Below are 11,785 nucleotides of genomic sequence, written 5' to 3'. Positions count from 1 at the left end.
TGCAATGAACATGAAGTATAAATAAACAAATAAATGTGAAGGATTCACCACACTTAAACCAGACACAGCGATGAAGAAGACAACTATTAAAATATTACAGGATGTTCCACATTCTTGATAATATGCTGAAGACCAAATAATATGGATATTTAGAAAAAAGAGAAGTGTGCGAAAACATTGACAAACGGTTATAGCAGAAACTGAAAAATAAAACCCAAGCCGTGACTGTATAAACACAATGCCAATTATGGGCAGCATGCTGGGGCTGTGAGAGTATCAATACAACACTCTGCAGGTGGGCAGGTGGTGCTACGATAAATGGGTTTTCCTAAAAGCAGCCCTGTGGAGTCCTTCTACAATACTGGAAAAGGTACCGATACTGTAAACTCACTGAAGCCTCTGTCTGCGTAAGAGCTGGGTCTCTCCCAAAGACTTCAGGCAGCAAAGAAATGCACTTTTTGGTAGCAGGAGTTTTACAGCAGAGTATTTTAACCAGACCCCTGGCAGCATCTGGCAGGAGCGGTGAGACCCGGTATCACCATTCCCACTTTCAGGCAGGGGAGCTGAAGAACAGAGCTGGGCACTGACCTCCACGGGGTCCCACAGGCGCTTGTGTCAGCCCGGGAACCGAATACGGGATGCGACTGCAACGCTGGGGAGCTGGGCTCTGACCAACAACGCCCACTTTCTCCACACAACACCAGGTTATTCAGGAGAGTTTGAAATATTCATGTATGGAGGTTTAATTTGTCATCCTAGCCAGACTGGGAAAACACGTCAAATGCAGAGTATCTGTTCTGCTGACGACATTTACATTTGTGATGGGCGCAATTAGCTCTGGTGGGTCACGAACACCCATTTTTCTTGGCTATTAGCCAGCAGCTGCTAGCTACAAAGTCATGTCCTCTCCTTGTCGTGAAACTGTCCTGCTTAATATAATGAAGCATCACAACCTTTCTCTGAAGGTGCATCTGCCAGAGAGGCTGTGAGGAACGGCTTTTCAAACTGACCCAGGAAAAAGGGGTTGGATGAGACCCTGCCTGTTTTAGAGACAAAAATACTCACGGTGATGTGGATCACATCACCTAAAGTCAGAGTGAGATGTCATCGAAATCTCCTGAGTATCTAGGCTACCTGTGTGCAATCTGACTCAGGAATTTGTTCCCTCAGCATGGTAACACCACGGTGAAACAGAGTACGGGGCACGGCAACACGAAAAACTTCTGCTGCAACGTTGTGTGTGTGTGGCGGGCAGACGGAGCCTTCCCCGTGTTGACCTTTTGTCCCGAGAGCCGGGGACTGTGGGACTGCCCCTGAAAAAGGAGCTGTGGTCACGTTAACTGGCTTACAGCCGTACCGTACGTACCCAAACGAAGCTCTACTATAAGCAATGCTTCTCACTCCTAGCAACTTTCCCAAGTCTCAGTCACTGGAGCTAAACTTTACCCTCTGCCTCAGGCTGGCTTGTTTATGGAAGGGGAGAAACCACAACAAAAAAAGTGCTGCTATGTCCGAGGAAAAGGTTAAGGAAAGCAGGTAATTTTACCAACTCTTAATCAAAGTTTCCAATCGTTGTATTTTTTTGAGAAGATTAAGTATAATTAGGATTCAGCATGGCACATGGAGGGGGGGGTCAGATACCTTTTGACATCCTCAAGAAATGCAGCCCAAGGTTAGCCAAGATACATGGCTCAGAATGCATACTGCATTCATTCAGAGCCCTTACGATCGAGGAGGTCTGTGCTTTGGAGGAAGGCAACTGCCATCCCTGTTTGCATCGAAGCCTGGCTGAGCACAGGAGGGTCCCTGCAGGGCTGCACGGGAGTTCCCTGCCAGCCCAGGTACCCATGTTTCCCTCCTCTGGAAGCCAGGTTATAGGAAAAATAGTACGTATGTGCCATACCACTGGCGCAGCGTCAGAATACAAATGAAGCATGATGCCAAAGGAAGCTGGGACACAGCTGTTTAAGATGGCCTGGACAGCACTGAACTCTGAATTCAGGTGACTGGCTGTAGGCTCCTCGTCTCACGGAGCACAGCACTCCGCTCCTGAGCTCCAGCAGGCATCAGCGTAGCCCACAGTACAGCAAGGGAGTGCTGCAACCTGCTCTTGGTCACACCAGTCCTTGCCTGTACATTGGAACGACTCCTGCATCACATGTATTGCAGAGATCACCCCAAGCTCTTTGTAGTCGCCTCTGAGACATGCCCCGATTTCCATCACTCCTGTAATTCATCCCGACACTCTGTGAGTCGGAATGATGCTCTTGGAAGATCAGAGGTATCACGTGGGCACCACCACTGCACTGCCACAGCCAGTGCATAATCACAATCATTTGCAAACAGTGAATAACCGTGGGGTTCAGAACCATGGAGCACCTGAAATGTCAAGTCAACTCAGTGGGATTCAGGGAGTATCAGTATACTAGTCTCCATGTGCCTGGTCACTGCTTCCCCTGCCCTGAGACAGGACACCAGCTCTCCCCAGCTCCCAGGCTGTGGCCCTAGGTAGATCCACGTTGGGCTGCATCCCCGTCTCCATCCCACACCAGCGCCCTCTGCCTTTCCCATGCTGCAAAGTTCCTCGTGTGGCAAAAAACCTGCAGTTACAAACACACGGTTCACGCATCGGCTTCATTACAGCCAGGGTTTGATGGAGGAGGGTATGCCTAAACCCAGGCCTTCCAGAGCTGCCTGGCAGGCAGAGCACTGGGCAGCTGCCCGTTCCCGCTTGCACTCCCGTCGGCTGGGGACTGCCGTCTGCTGGCCTCCCGCTCCTGGAGAGAAGGGAAGCTTTAGTGTTTGAGCTTACTCGGAGCAGAGCAGGAAGCCTCGGAAGTGAGAGACCGAGACAAATGTCTTTGAAGATGCAGTAAAATGTAAGCACAGTGTATTTACTGGTGATGAGATCCAGGACAGATAAGCAAGTTTTTGAGCATGCCTTACCTCATGGGGTTCTTCCTTTCCTTTTAGCAAAAGGTAAGGAGAAGGGCTTCCCTGTCTGTCGCCACTTTCCTGCTGCTGATTTTTTTAAGGTAAGAATACACACTTTTGTTTAACCAGGTAAACTTTTTTTTTATAGCTGGGGCTTGCTCTTGTATTATTGGGGGCTTAGTAATTTCCTAATACTAGAATTGCTTGTTTAATGATGGGAGCTGTACAAATTCCTCAGCCTTCCTTCCGAAGTACCTATGTGCCAAAAGCAATCAGAAACCCAGATAAAGAAAATCCCCCGTTATTAGCTTGGGTGGGTTTTAGGTCGGTTGTAAGCATTCACCAGTTTGTGAAAGGGCAATGGCAACAAGTCACTTCAAGGGTCAAGGCATTTTCAAATGGAAGAAAGAGCAGGGGCACCGGTTTGGAGACTCTTGTAACAAACTACACTTGTAATCCAAGTTTGTTTTTTTTTTTTTTGTATAAGAATCTCTTCTTTTAAAGCACAGTGGTGCACAATTTCAAAATACCATGTCCTTCTGAAAATAAGCCAGATTTTTTACAAGCAGCTTCAGACTGGAGAGCTTAATGAGGCAATTTCCTTGCAGTCAGGCTTGGGGAAGGAAGGGTGGTGACACGCGGAACATAAGGCTTGAGCATTTGGAGCCAACTTTGTCTGTTTCTAAACACCCTTATATATGATCATTTACACTGTTATTATACAAACTTCTGACGGCCAATATGATGCTTCATTTAATGTATGAAGAGGCTGAAATCGCTAGGTAATCCTATAGAGAAATGGGTCATTTCTGATGTCTTCATTTTGTACCTAAAACCAATGAAGAGGCCCAGACTGGAATTGTCACAGTTTGCACAGATTTTATTTCATATGGGGATCCACAGGCCACTGATGCATTTTTTCTGTCATGTGTTAGCTCTGGGCTACACTTACGTTTTGAACTTAAAATAATGTACCACTGAATTCTTTAAAACAAAGAACACCATGGTAAAATGACCAGCATGTTGCATTCAGCATGAAATAGCTTCCCAAGAAAGTGTTGCTATTTGCATACTGAAACTCAGTTTTTTATTAGTCTGAGTAATACATTCTGTTTAATTAGTCTTGTCTATGAAGCATCCATCCAGCAGCTGAAGTTGCCTGGCCAGCACAAACCAAAAATGGTGGAACCTTTATTTTGCAGGTTGTCAAGTTCTACAATCAAAATCTAGTAAGGAAAAAAACCCCAACGCCAGATTCATGAGGGAACCTCAGGCATGCAGCAAAACGAGCTGGAACACACCAGCAGATACAGCCCAAACTCTCCAGTACTGATGATGGAGATACAACAAACTCGTCCACCTGAGGCTGTGGCTGTGCCATCGTTAATCCTGGCTCTGCGCACTACCCCATCAGCCAGCCATCCTGGTTTGCTGAAGATCACGCACAGGCCCGCACCACCGCTTCTGCCGAGGTACTCAGGTCACACGACGGTTTTTTACTCACCGTGGTAGCTGCAGGACAACAGGTGATACCTGGCACAGCACAACGTCAGAGAGCTGTGGACACATTCGAGCAACCTGTTTTATGCCAAGATGAGATGCCAACTAAACCTGCCAACGGCTTTTTTAATAAACTGGAATTGGCAGAAGTTTACACCTGGCCAATGCGACATGTGAGCAAAGAGGTTGTACTCTTGTATGAAAAATCCTAAAACCACATTTGCTGTGCACTTGAAACACTGTCTCAGTCCGCAACTAGCTTTAAGACATATGAAGTACACCAGCTGGATGGTAATCTCACGGGTGAAAGGAAAAAAAATGAATTTATTATGAGTATCTTATGAGCCAAATTGTCATAGTGTGATACAGCAAGTGGCTTATTTTATAGATAGGGCTACCACTTCTGTTTGCTTCACTGGAACTTTCTGTCAATCCAAAGTTAAGTGACACAATACAAAAAATACAAAAAACCTATCAGGACAAACAGCTTGGCCATCCCATGATGCGGTGTTTTTAACCCCTCCAAGTTTCCTGTGGATTTGTTGCCATGTGTACATACTTTACTGGTGGACTTTCATTTTGCAAGCTCTACATAGCACTGACAAGAGAAAATTAAAGCTTTAAAAAACATATCAGAGAAAAAATATATGAATTGCACTATTTTCAGCAAATATTCCTTGAAAGAACACTATAATGCACTGAAGTAATGGCCCCAGATTTTGCAATATAGGGACTGGGCCATTCCTTCAGAATATTGTAGGGTTGCCTTTGTTGTTTTTATAAAAAAGTTTTTTAAGAGTGTGTCACATGGATCAACTTCCCCATTCTTCTATATGGTCTAGTAGTTTTAATGATTAAAATAGTTCAGGTACTTTCCATTCCATAGTGTTATTTTTACTTCAGCATGTACAGAACTAAAAAGTTAATTAACTTTTGGGTTTCTTTTTTTTTCTGAAACTTTTTCATCCCTGGGTGATTTTACTAGCACACTTGAAATGCATTTGAAGGAAAAGAAACGCTTTTCTGTGTCTGATGAGGAGTACCCTCGTGGCTGTGATGGAAATGCTGGCAGTGAAAATGACTGGAAGGAGGAATCAGCAGCACTATGGCAGGATCTACTTAGTCAAGTCAATAATAATTGAGGATTTCAATTTCCATTCATGACAATCTTGAAAGAAAGCACAAGCACTAGGAAAGATCCTGCAGAATATTTTACATAATTCATTTTCTTGAACTTTTCAACACGTCTGCAATATATATGCTCTACAGTGCCTGCCAGCTTCCAGTTTTAAACTGGTGTTTATAGTGCATCGGCAAGCTATTAGGGGAGGCATCCCACTCAACTCAACCAAGAGGCTCTCGCTTTGCACCGGTAATTACTAGGATTTTCAGTCCTGACTGCTCCGAGCTCCAGGACTACCTCATTGTGACCCATGCGGCCTGTCGCCCTAGCTTTACTGAGTTAAACAGGTGCAAGACATCCTCTCGTCTTGCAAGATCATGACTGGACTGATAAATTAAAAAAACAAAAAAGAAAAAAAAAGGGGAGGGTATTGAAAAGACATTTTATAGCTGTTTTAGTAACATTGCTTGGGTTTCTGCCATAGGCTTTATCTAGCCATTTTCAAGTCTTCCTTGGCACCCCATCCAAACCGAAGCTGATAGATGGTACCTTTCGGATGACAATGGTCTCTGCATCAGATCCCGCAGCAACTGAGTAGCAGTACACCACCTTCTCCACAAAGAAAAAGATCACTCCTCTCAAATGCTGGTAGCGGAGGGCTATCACAAGAAGGTAAACTATTTCAGCCACACATCTTTTCTCTCCTTCTCCATTTTGAATCAATCCAGAGCTTCTGTGACCGTAAGGGGACTGCGGCTGTGTATTTATTGCACCTGCCACGATGACAACCACTCTAAAACAGATTTAAACCACCAGATTCATTTCACAGCCAGGCAGGGCCGAGAAATGATCCAGCGCACCCCTGGATCCATGTTGGTCATGTAGCACCCAGGTCTGCCAGACCGTGCGCTCCTTGTGCCAGCAACCACCACAGCTTCGCCGCTCATTGACTCCGGCAGGCAGGGAGGCATGCCGTGCAGAAGTGATGAACTAGCTCTGGTCTCTTCCACAGTGCCTCAGGACACAGCGCTTTTTGTATCATGATTTTTAGATTCCCCTTTTGCATCTCAGTTTTGGTCTTGCCTGGGAGAAGAAATAAGAAAGCTTACCCCAGCAAGCCTCCTAATGTTTGTTCGTTTATCAAAAACTAAATTTAGGGAAACATCTGGGTACGTGGAAACTGGTCTGAGCCTTGCAGCCACCCAGTTATTGCCCATTCAGGATGGCACTCATTTGGGAATACCAGTGTCCAGAGAAAATGCGTTATGGCAGCATTTAAGGAAGAAGCCAAAGACTGCCAAACTACTGTTTAACAAGGTTTCATTTTAATTCTGTTGAATTTAAGTATCACTAAACCCCTGACAAGATCTTAGCTTTATGGTGAGGTGTTGTGCATCAGCAACCTCAGAATAAACAAGGCCAGCACCAGCCGAAGCCTGAGCCAGTTAAACAGCTTTGATCAGACCAGCGAGAAATGACTGAAGAGAAGCGACACCGTATCTCAGAGCCCTACCTGGGACATACGGACATCCAGCTGCTGAGAGCACAGCGTGGTAACCCCAGGGAAGTCGGCAGGGATGGGCACGCCTGCCATCGCTACCACAGCCCAAGCTGCGCCGAGCTCAGGCCAACGGCAAGGCAGAGCCATGAAATCCTCTGCAATACCAAGGCTGAGGACAATCCCGCTCCGTGATTGAGTGGGTCATTTCTCAAGGGCTTTCAAAAGCCAAACCGTGACCCTACTCTTTTACAACCAGCAGCAGAAGAGTAACAGTAAGGCTGTTGTTATATATAACATATGCATACAAAGGATGCAAAATACTGAGCTATAACTCTACCAGATACTTCTTGATGCTCCTGCATTTCCTGACCAGATTTGGGAGCCCGGATCCGAACCCTGGGCGCTTTGCTGAGTGCTCAAAGTCCCAAAGCTGAGAATGCTGCAAAAGCCTTCTGGCATTTTTGTGTTAAAGGGTGGTTGGTTTTCCACATATACATTAATTACTTCACAAATAACTGTTAACACCCCCGATCTCTTCCTCTTTCTTAAAACTAATTGCAAAAGGGAATCCAGAAAAGGACTTTTTTTAGGTGTAGGACCTGGTATGATAAATGGAAAGGATGCTGGATATATTTGAAGTGACAATACTTTTCGCCGATCATGTATGCATTGCTTGGATAATCTAAGAAAGCAGCAATCAGACATGCATTAAAGAGTTGGGATTTACATAAATTCCAGCGTGGAACGTGTCATCTGTACTCCTAAATACAAAAGACGGCTGGATTCCTCCGCTGGTTCACATTTAGGCCCCAATTCAAACCTCTCCAAAGCACATGCTTCATTGTTGACATAAACAGGGATTCCTTCCCAAAGCGGGGCCTTCGTGTGCTGAGCACTGGCCTTTAGCTCGCCGACGTTCTCCAAAACGAGAGCCTGAAAAGCTGCCGTGGGAATATCATGCCCATTTACTACATTTACTGTATCTCAGTGATCTCACATCTAATGGACGCAGTTTAAAAACAGACATATTTTCCCTCCTAAATATGTCTATTTTTGCTACTGTAACAAAGAGCATCAATTACAGATAAGTGTCTATGTCTCTGTTTTTCCATCTGCAAGTACAGAAAATAGTAATTTGCTGTTCCAAAGGGCATTTCATGCAGACTAAAGAGGACATCTCACTTTAAAAAAAAAAATCTCATCTATGCCAGAATTTCTCCACTTACTATTGCTACATTATTGTAATAATGCAATATATAAGATGACTAACATTAAGCATCTGAAAGATGGCACATTTTTCTCCGCAAGTTTTCAGTCTTTTCCGCACTTTCCACAGTATACTTTCTAGATTCAGTTCCACTGTTTGCTTCAACAGTCAGTTTGTTGGTTTCCTGTTGCTCGTGTGGGTATTTCTCATAGCAACAGGAGAGAACAATGTTTTCAGAACTGGAAAAAGTGAGAGTAAAGCCAAAACACTGGCAGGGTGATCCAGGGGCAGATGCCATGCCTGAAATTATATTCCCTGCTTAATGTGACTTGGGATTTCAAGCTGATAATCTCTGTCTAACAGGTATACTTTGCAACTGTGAAAAGCTGCAAATTTACCCTGCTGTAATAAATGCCGTGAGCGTTTACTGAAAAAGGGGATTTTAAAAAAGCTGTGACAACCCGCCTGCGTTATACAAAGCTGTATGAGCTGAGCAAGGATTCCCCGCCGGAGGTCGGGGGCAAGTCTCCGACCAGACTATCTATCGCCGGCCCATGAGCTCCTCCGGCGGCGATGCCTGGGCTGCGGAGCCGGTTCCTCGGGGGGCCTGGCTTCCTTGGCGCGCCGGCCGAGGCTGTATTTATGAATGGATCTGACGGAACTCCTCCATGAGCCCGCGGTGTAACTGCATCACCCCATTGTTGCTACACACGCACAGCACTCACTGGGGAACAAAAAGCTGAATGAAGCGGAGCAGCTGCCAACTCAGGCAAAGACAACTTAGGAAACTATCTCATTCTTCCTTTCTTTTGGAGGATATTTTGTCTGTTGTTTCCTTGCATACAAAATGTGGTCTGCAACAAATAAGGCAGGATAAGATACAGCGAGTCCTGTTACTTGGTTCCAAAACCACAGGCCCTAAACACTACAAAGGAGGGATAAATGGTGTATGTGCTGTAGGGACAATATTCAAATGCTATCCGTTCAAGACAGATTTCCATTATTTTATACTGCGGCTCAACAGAAACTAAATCCTTGAGCATGGTGGTTCTGAACATCGTTTCTGTGCAGAAATTTGCAGGGATCTTTATGAAGGGACTTTTCAGACCTTGGGGGGGAAAAAAAAACCCAGCACTGACATATGTAGCACATTTAAGTGGAGATATTTTAAATGCCATTTATTATGGATCCAGTCTTCAAAACAGCCTGACTCCACATTTTCAAGGGCTCACAGCCAGCTGTTTCGACAAGACTTGAAGAAAAGCTTGGTTCCTTTTTTCTTTCTACCTCAGGCCCTTAAATATGCTTTGGATTTTCAAAACCACTCAGTACACACCAGTTACCATCTGGGAACAGACTTTTAGAAGGGACTTGTGCCCACGTACATACCCATACGTTGGCTCTGCCTGAAAACCCTTCCCCTGCTGCTGATGCTGGAGAGGACAACTCCTTTTGTCATCCGGATGCAACCTTGAGAGCTGGGATCTAGGAAGAAGATGCTCCTTACGTGCACACATAACCCTCATTATCACACAGAGTGAACCTGGCCAGCCCTTCTGGCAGCTATGGTGCTACAGAGTTCATTACACAACAGCTACTAACCAGCTTAATTTGGGATCTAACCTTGCCAGCTTTTGTCAATGGCGTAAGCCTGAACGCATTTTTAATATGAGATAATTGTTTCTACTTTTCAGTGCACTCAGCCTCATAGAAAGAGGTTGGAAGGGACCTCTGGAGGTCACTTAATGCAACCTTGTGCTCAAAGAAGGGTTATCTTTAAAACATAGCTGTGTGCCTAATTCTCACTGACCTTAGCCTACAAAATTCTGGTCCAAGGTGCTTTTTAACAGGTGAAGACCTCATCTGCCTACCCCTGCAGTAGTTTCTTGAGCTCCTCAGAAACCTTAATGTATTTCTCCTCCATGAGGACATCTGGGGTACCAGAGAATGGAAGGGCTCAGGACAGACTCAAGGGAGATGCAAGCAGTAACCAGGCCAGGGCATGCATGCCCTGCACATGATTTATGAGAACGCTCCCAGGCACGGCCAGAGCGGCTGTTTCCAGACCCCTGGCTAGCAAGCTGACACACTGAACTGATGGCTGCTCTTCCAGGAGGTGAGGAGAGAGATTTGCCCAAGGCAGGTCTGTGGCAAAGCAGAATATTGATTGCAAGGTCTTAAAATGTGCCCTATCCGTTCAGCTATCCTTCCTCACATCCCGTAATTGTACACGGCGGGGATGCTCGTATCCTCCTCTAAAGCATCTGGCTCCACCGGGGACAGGATACTGCGCGCGCTGGAGTGCTGGTCTGGGATGCTATGGAAATTCCTGACTTCCCGAGTTGTTTATTTTTCCATTGCAATGACCCACCAAGAGATGCACAGGGAGCTTGGCGCGCTTCCTGTGAGTAGGTCTGTTAACTCTTTGCCCACCAGCCTCTCCTCTCCTCTTCAAGAAATAGCAAAGGAAATGTTCCCACTCTCTGGCAGCAAAACAGATCAGAACATGCAATCCCCGTCCTGCAGAGCTGTGTGAAGCTGTGTGGCACTAGCTCTTATCAACCCTTTGGGACAGTAACGATTAGAAAAGGCAATTCAGATATACCATGCAGAGCTACTTTTGCTACCCATAAGGCTGCTGAGCTTCTCAGCTTCTCCAAGAGCAGCTCCCTGGTGTTTATTTTGGTAGGTGGAAGGAGTAATGAAACCGAGGTTTGCATGGCCTCGTTGTCACTGTCTCTTCAAACTGCGATTCAACCTTCACCAAATGGCCCAGAGCAGCTATTTATCAGAAATAACTGTTATCCCTAGAATGACACTGACATGATGCCTTGTACTATCTCGTCTAAAGTCTGGAGCACTGCTTTGGATTCATACAAGGATAGCCAACACCAGTGTGTTTTTGAAAGAAACACTCATGTGTTGGTTGTTTGCTTTACCCAACAGCTGGGTTCTAAATTAAATGCTGTTTATTAATAACATATTTTTGGTCTAATTCTTAATGAAACATCCATTAAAAACATTATAGCTCTAAATGCCAAACTCCAGCCTCAGTTACACCAGTGTAAATCTAAAATAACTCCATTGACTTCAGCTTCTTGGTTTATGCTGCTATTTCCTAGCAAGCAGATATCACCCTCAAATTATCATTATAAAATAGCCAAAGTTCAGAAAAGCTCATTGCAGTTAAGCTGCATCAGGATTTCATTATCATTCTCTATTTTCATACACTTGCAACTTTGAAGCTGAAATTTTTCACACTTCACCTCAGACGGTGACATTTTCTGAAAAGCCAATGAGAAAGTCCCATCATCCGTTTCCATGCAAAGCAATTACATACACCAAAAGAAAAAGAAGCAGAAGGCCCCGGGACCCTCCGGTCGGGAAGGACTCTCCCCCCAGCTCTCTGCTGTTTCCTATGGGCTACCAGGAGGCATGGGGAAGGGGGCAAAAAGGTTTTCCTCTGCAGAACTGTCATTTCTGTGAAGTCCCTCATTCTTCCACCACGTGATGCTCCTGA

At 45.2% G+C, this 11,785-nt stretch overlaps 1 protein-coding gene across 1 annotated transcript in view; it reads right to left on the bottom strand.

Moving 5' to 3' along the window:
• CCND2 (cyclin D2) overlaps window positions 1-11,785 on the bottom strand; it is a 35,063-nt gene that overhangs the window by 2,319 nt on the left and 20,959 nt on the right. The window lies entirely within an intron of this gene.

This window comes from Aptenodytes forsteri, unplaced genomic scaffold (genome assembly GCF_000699145.1).
Source record: "Aptenodytes forsteri isolate BGI_AS27 unplaced genomic scaffold, ASM69914v1 Scaffold73, whole genome shotgun sequence".
Classification (NCBI taxonomy): domain Eukaryota; kingdom Metazoa; phylum Chordata; class Aves; order Sphenisciformes; family Spheniscidae; genus Aptenodytes; species Aptenodytes forsteri.
This window is presented reverse-complemented; position numbering and strand designations above follow the sequence as displayed.